The sequence below is a fragment of the Chlorocebus sabaeus genome, chromosome 14, assembly GCF_047675955.1.
Source record: "Chlorocebus sabaeus isolate Y175 chromosome 14, mChlSab1.0.hap1, whole genome shotgun sequence".
In the NCBI taxonomy this organism is placed as follows: Eukaryota; Metazoa; Chordata; class Mammalia; order Primates; family Cercopithecidae; genus Chlorocebus; species Chlorocebus sabaeus.
Window position 1 is genome coordinate 59,134,413 of NC_132917.1, and position 7,896 is coordinate 59,142,308.

The 7,896-nt window shown below is 36.6% G+C and overlaps 1 pseudogene; it reads left to right on the top strand.

Annotated features, from left to right (window-relative positions):
* Positions 1–5,349: 5,349 nt before the first annotated feature.
* Positions 5,350–6,739, top strand: LOC103220215 (pyruvate dehydrogenase E1 component subunit alpha, somatic form, mitochondrial pseudogene; annotated as a pseudogene).
* Positions 6,740–7,896: the final 1,157 nt, after the last annotated feature.

Here is a 7,896-nt window from a genome sequence, read left to right on the forward strand (position 1 = left end):
GATCTGCTTCCAAGCTCACTCATGTGGTTGTTGGGATAATTGAATTCTACAGGACCTGTTGGACAGCGGTCTCAGTTCCCCTCTGGCTGCTGGCTGGAGGCTGCCCTCTTTTCTTTGCCAAGTGTCCCTCTCCATCATGACAATAATGTGAGAAGAGGCAGAGAGAGTGAATACCAGAAAAATGGAAGACACAATCTCTTATGACCTATTATTGGAAGTGAGATTTTCTCATTTTTGCTGTTTCTATCAACTAGAAACAAGCCACTACTATGTCCTGTCTGCGTGCAAAGGGAGGAGATGACAGGAAGGTGTGAAAACCAGGAGACAGGAATTCTTGAGGGCCTTTTAGGACATTGAGTACCACAGTCACGTTCATTGACTTCTTTCCATGCTTCTACTCCATCAAATGGACAGTCTTCAAGGTTCTGTCCTCACTTCTCTTTATTCTAAAAATGCTTCCCTGTTTCTGGCAAATACTCATTAATACCATAAATACCCATGCCATAAAGTTTTTATATTCCTCCTGTTCAACTCAGATGTCCCATAGTCACCTAAAACTCAGTTTACATAAAGTCACATGTATTAATTGCTTTGACCTTTACTTTTCTTCATGATTATTACAATTATTTTAATCACCTACCTGAAAATCAGTTTTGGTGTGTGAATGTATCGTAGTCTTAAAAAAAAAACCACAACACTTTATTGAGTTTATTGAGATTCCATTGACATGTAAAAAGCTACCTACAATATATATATAATTCAGTGTATCAAATATAATGTGTACAATTTGATTTGTTTGGGAATAAATCTATATCTGCGAAACCATCATCACCATCAAGTCTATAAACATATCTGTCTGGGATTCTTCACAGCCCTTTTAAATTTTTCTGCCTTCACATTATATATCAAATACGTCCCCAAACCCTATTGGTTCTCCCTGTCTTACATTTCTCACATTTGTTACTTATTTTTCATCTTCACCCTAGTTGGGGCTACAATGACTTTACCTCCAGGATCTCATAATAACCATGTGGTGCTTTCCAAATTTCTACCAACAAAATGCTCTGCGCAGCCATCCTAAAACATTGCTCTCACGGTGCTACTGTATTCCTTGAGGCTTTGTATTTTAAAACAAATGTAGCTTTTGAAACTTCTTGAAACAATTTTAGACTTACAGAAAACTTGCAAGAATTTTACAAAAAATATCCTATATAACCTTCACCTAGACTTCCTAAACATTAACATGTTGTCAATTTCTTTTATCATTCTATCTCTATATATCCACATTTCCTCCCGAATTTTAAATGTTCTTTAATTTAATTCCGAATAAAAGGAAACTTCCCATCTTGGTTTTCAAGGCCTTATGTATCTGGTCCCAGACTTAATACCAAGAAGTACGCTATGCCTAACTGATCTGGTTTCTGTCTCCTTAACAGTCCTTGAACATTCCCATTTTTATTATGCTTTGTGCCACTTGCTTTGCAGGAAATGTCTTACTTATACATATTTCTACCCAGCAAAATCTTTCTCATCTTTTAACATCTGATTCAAAAGGTCACTTATTTATGAAACTCGGAGGCCAGAAGTGATATCTTCCATCTCTGAACTTCTGTAACATTTTGTTTTTTTACCATACCTTCTTTTCTTGTGATTATTTGTACAAATGTAAAGTATTTTGTAAGCTTGATTTATTTATAGCGCTTATTATATACACCATCATTATGCTGACATACCCTGGTTTTTTCATTCACTTAGACCTGGTTAAAAGAGAAAGATTTTTAAAAGGTTGTTTTCTTGGATTTAAAATATATAATCAACTTACAATGAGGTTATATGAAATCAACCTAAGGGTAACAGATAGTCTCTATGAGTGGACCATATTTTGAAGATACTAGCATATATAAAGGAAAATATGTCACTCAGAATGGAAGCTGTTCTTGTCAGACATAGAGTGAGAGAGAGAGTCTGAAACAATTATTGGCAGTATCTAAACAAGCACTGTCCTGGGTGTGTGGGTGGACCTACATTCTCAGCACGGGAGGATACTGTAACAGCTTACTACACACTGTGCACTTGGCTAAGGGCTTTTTAATCCCAGCCTGATTGACTTATCACCTTAACCATATTTAAAAACAAAACAAAACAAAACAAAACAAAAAAACCGTACAATTATTCCCCATCTTAGAAAGTTGTAGCCATTTACTAAGAATTCTCTTAGGCATGAACATGAACTGGTTTAATTTTCCCAAACACAACTCTGAAAGGTAGCAAGTATTTTCATGATGTATCAATCAGATTCTAAACCTTGCTGGTTAATTTTACTTATTAAAATCGTCCAGTTCAGGCTGAAATAGCAGTTTCATACCAGATTCAGGAATCTCCCCCTCTCTACCATAAACCAAACTGTATGAGTTTAATGACGGTTTATATCTGCATGTTTATTTGTGTACATTTGTGGGGCGGGGTTGAGGGGTGGTTGGTGCTTCCTCCTTTTTTATGTCTTCCACTCTTCATTCTTCTAAGGTCTGTCTCCTTTGTTGTTCGGCACAATGAAGAGCGAATTTTTTTCTAAATATCTCACTTTTTTTGTTTCATATTTGAAGGGAAATGGCTAGCAGTTGATTGCTCACATGGAGGGCATACTGTTAATTCACTATAGCAGTGGTAGGATTTGTTCCTTACAATTATTTGTACTGTTTGATTAAGAGTGTGAGATCCTGGACTTCTCACTTTTTAAATCTCTAAATAATTCAAGGACAACAAGAAACCACCCTCTCAACATTGTTAAAATGATGTGCCCAAGATCTCACAGTTATTAGGTAAGGGGGCAAGAATTTATCTATACCACTACTAAATATTCAAGTCAATATACTCTTGCACATCTGCATAACTGCACATCTTCTCATTGTGGTGGTTCCTTTTTAGATCTGCCTTTAGGAAAAGGGTGGGTCATTCAAGCCACTAGAAATACTCTGATTCTTATGACAGCTATTATTCTCATTGAAAACTGATCATTCTGGTTTCTTTATCAGACTGTGAGCTTGGCTGACGCAACCCTGTTCCCAAGAGACGGATTCATTATTTCTGTGTTGATAATGTAAACATTTAAAGCTTATAAGGCTGAACAACAGATTCTAGAACTGTGGTGACCTTCCAAAGTCAGAAGCACATTGTGCCGCTTCATGGTGGTACCACTTACAAAGCCAGCAAGCAAACAAATTATCCAGCATCAACAATATCTCAAGCCTTCCACAATTAAGATCAATAATTGTGTAGGTTTACCAGGATATGATTGACAAAAAGAAAATAGCCTTTAATTGAAATAAAATGTATTTTACATAACATATGTGTCTGAGAAGGTCAAAGTTTACTTTAGGTTTCTTTTTTCTTAAATTAACTTAATACTTAAACCTTTAACAGAATGTTTTCTGTGATGTAAACATTTTTATTAATTTATTTGTAGATTACTTTTAATTATCAAGACCTATTTATAATGAAAAATACATTCATTCATCCTGCTAGGTGGCAGTCATCTCTAGTCTTTCATTAAGACAGTTATTAAATGTCAGCATACACAGACATCATGTTGGAGACCAACTTCTTGATACATGTCAAAGACATTTTTTTAAGCAATTCATGTCACAAAAAAATCCTCAGACTGTCATTAACTATTTGATAAGTGCAATATATTATTGTAATTTATTAAAACCCAGGTTTACACTTCATGATTCTGGCCGAAACAGAGTAAGCCCATTATACCTATCACTCCCACTGATTTCAACTAAAAACTGGACAATATTTAAAAGTCAACTATCTGAAAACTCTGAAAAGTTAGCAATAGCAGACAAACCAGAGAGAGAGCCAAACTTGAAGAATGACCATAATAGAGATAAATACTTTACCTGAACATGAGGCAGTAAAAACTCTAAGGAGAAAAGAACTCCCTGATACTAGAGAGTATTATGAGAAATCTCAGAAAGAAGAAAGCTGGAGATGACCCCCACTTTATATATGAACTGACACAAGTCCTGGGCTCACTCCTAAGCTGTGCGTGTGAGTAATAGGCATTAATATGAATCAGCATAGTAAAGGCTTCTGGAATTGAACTGTAATATAAACCACCACCCAAGTCCCAGAATTACCTCTGTGAGATATATGTGCAAAACAGCCAAAGCAATATGACAAAGACTTTGAAACTATAGCTGACATTGGAAATACCACACACAGAAGGCAAGAAATAATTTTTTAGTTTTAACCTAACTGGGTTGATGGTTTGATAAATGAAAAATTTGACATTCAACAGAAGGTTTTAATGGCACCCAGAGTCTCTCAAGGTAATATTTAAAATATCCAGGATATAACCCAAAATTATTAGAAAAATAAATAACTAGGGCCGGGCGCGGTGGCTCAAGCCTGTAATCCCAGCACTTTGGGAGGCCGAGACGGGCGGATCACGAGGTCAGGAGATCGAGACCATCCTGGCGAACACGGTGAAACCCCGTCTCTACTAAAAATACAAAAAATTAGCCGGGCGAGGTGGCGGGCGCCTGTAGTCCCAGCTACTCGGGAGGCTGAGGCAGGAGAATGGCGTGAACCCGGGAGGCGGAGCTTGCAGTGAGCTGAGATCCGGCCACTGCACTCCAGCCTGGGAGACAGAGCGAGACTCCGTCTCAAAAAAAAAAAAAAAAAAAAAAAAAGAAAAAAAAAAGAAAAATAAATAACTAGAAAAATACGACAAATTCTCAAAAGAAGGATAAATAATAAGACTTAAAGGAATAGAAATAGACAAATTCACGAATATACTTGGAGACTTTAGCACTCTTCTTTGAATTATCAACAAATAAGTAGATAGGAGACCAGCACGGATATACAAGATCTGAACAACACTATCAAATAATTTTATGTAATTTATATTTGTTGAACGCTATATCTAGCAACAGTTAATACATATTCTTATTAAATCCACATAAATAATAACCTAGATGAGCTATATCATGGCTCTTACAGCAAACTATAACACATTTTAAAAATAGAAATAATACAAAATATCTTCTACGATCATAGTGGAAATCAAAACTAAAAAGATATCGGGAAAGTACCAAAATATTTGCAAATTAAATAGCATACTTCTAAATAGACACAGGTTAAAGAAAAAGTCTGGAGTAGACGATAAAATATTTTGAACTGAATGAAATTGATGAGAATGAAGACAAATTTGCGGAATGAAGCTAAAATAGTGCCTAGAGGAAAATTTATAGCATTAAATGTTTATGCTAGAAATATAGAATGGTCTCAAACTAATGATCTAAGTCTTCAACTTAAGAAGTTAGGAGGAGTCGCCGCTGCCGCCAGTGCCTGTGCTTCATGAGGAAGATGCTCGCCGCCGTCTCCCGCGTGTTGTCTGGTGCTTCTTAGAAGCTGGCAAGCAGAGTGCTGGTAGCATCCCGTAATTTTGCAAATGATGCTACATTTGAAATTAAGAAATATGACCTTCACCGACTGGAAGAAGGCCCTTCTGTCACAACAGTGCTCACCAGGGAGGATGGGCTCAAATACTACAGGATGATGCAGACTGTGCGCCGAATGGAGTTGAAAGCAGATCAGCTGTATAAACAGAAAATTATTCGTGTTTTCTGTCACTTGTGTGATGGTCAGGAAGCTTGCTGTGTGGGCCTGGAAGCCGGCATCAACCCCACAGACCATCTCATAACAGCCTACCGGGCTCACGGCTTTACCTTCACCCGGGGCCTTTCTGTCCGAGAAATTCTCGCAGAGCTTACAGGACGAAAAGGAGGTTGTGCTAAAGGGAAAGGAGGATCGATGCACATGTATGCCAAGAACTTCTACGGGGGCAATGGCATCGTGGGAGCGCAGGTGCCCCTGGGCGCTGGGATTGCTCTAGCCTGTAAGTATAATGGAAAAGATGAGGTCTGCTGACTTTATATGGCGATGGTGCTGCTAACCAGGGCCAGCTATTCGAAGCTTACAACATGGCAGCTTTGTAGAAATTACCTTGTATTTTCATCTGTGAGAACAATCGCTATGGAATGGGAACATCTGTTGAGAGAGCAGCAGCCAGCACTGATTACTACAAGAGAGGCGATTTCATTCCTGGGCTGAGAGTGGATGGAATGGATAGCCTGGGCGTCCGAGAGGCGACAAGGTTTGTTGCTGCCTATTGTAGATCTGGGAAGGGGCCCATCCTGATGCAGCTGCAGACTTATCGTTACCACGGACACAGTATGAGTGATCCTGGAGTCAGTTACCGTACACGAGAAGAAATTCAGGAAGTAAGAAGTAAAAGTGACCCTATTATGCTTCTCAAGGACAGAATGGTGAATAGCAATCTTGCCAGTGTGGAAGAACTAAAGGAAATTGATGTGGAAGTGAGGAAGGAGATTGAGGATGCTGCCCAGTTTGCCACGGCCTATCCTGAGCCACCTTTGGAGGAGCTGGGCTACCACATCTACTCCAGCGACCCACCTTTTGAAGTTCGTGGTGCCAATCAGTGGATCAAGTTTAAGTCAGTCAGTTAAGGGGACTAGAAGGAGAGGTTATACCCTCAGGGGGCTACCAGTGTTCTCAACTTGGTTAAGGAGGAAGAAAACCCAGTTAATGAAATTCTTGTAAACTTCCATTAAGACTAAGTGTGTAGATTGAGCAGGTAGTAATTGCATGCACTTCGTACATTGTTGCATTAAAAGATTAATTATTGAGTGCTAAAAAAAATAAAATAAAATAAGCTAGAAAAAGAGAAACAAATTAAAGCACAAGAAAAAGAAAAGGAACAATAAAAAATAACTGAAATTAATAAAAAGAAAAAGAAATAGAGAAAATAAACGAAACCAAAAGCTGGTTCCTTGAAAAGATGAATAGAATTCAAAAATATCTGGATGGACTGACCAAGAAAAAAGTGAGGATATACCAATTTTCAATATCAAGCATAAAAGGGGGATATCATTTCAGACCCTCGGAAAATAAAATAGAAGGAAATCTGAAATAATAAGAAAATAATAAAAACATTTGCGTGCCTATACATTTGGCAACTTAAATGAAATGGACCCAGTACTTAAAAAGACGGAAACTACAAAATTTATTCAAGAAGAAATAGATAATTTGAATAGCTTTATATGAGCTACAGAACATTATTCATAATTAAAACTTTGTAGCAAAAAATTCTAGGACCAAATTGCTTCATTGACAAAGTCTGCCAAAATTTTAAGAAATATATAAGCTTTATACAATTTGTTTTTCAGAAAATAGAAAAGGAAATATTTTGTCATTTTGTCACAAAAAAGCCAGATAAATGTAATATAAGAAACAAGAAATTGAAAACCAATATCCCTCTTACACATGGACATACAAATATTCAACAAAATATTAGACAAAAAATACAGCAGTACATGAAACAATATTAATACATCATGACTTAATAGGGTATATCTCACTAATGAAGAACTGGTTCAACATTCAAAAGCTAATCAATATAATCCATCATAATAACAGACAAAAATGATTATTAAAATAAAGAAAAATCATTTGACAAAATTTAGCATCTAATTTCCTCATAACAAAAGATATTGAGCATTCTTATATGATTATTTGACATCTGCATATCTTCCTTTGTGAGATATCTCTTCAGATATTTTGCCCATTTCTTTTTTGGGTTATTTTCTTATTGTTAAGAGTTCTTTGTGTATTATGAATACAACTGCTTTATCAAATATTTGTTTTGAAAATATTTCCTCCCAGAGTGTGACTTGCCTTTTTGGTCTCTTAACAATGTCATATCAGAGCAAAAAATCAAAAGGTATTTTATCATTTTTTTTTCTTTCATAGATTATGCTTTTGGTGTTGTACCTAAAAACTCCTTGCCAAACCTAAAGTCACATATAT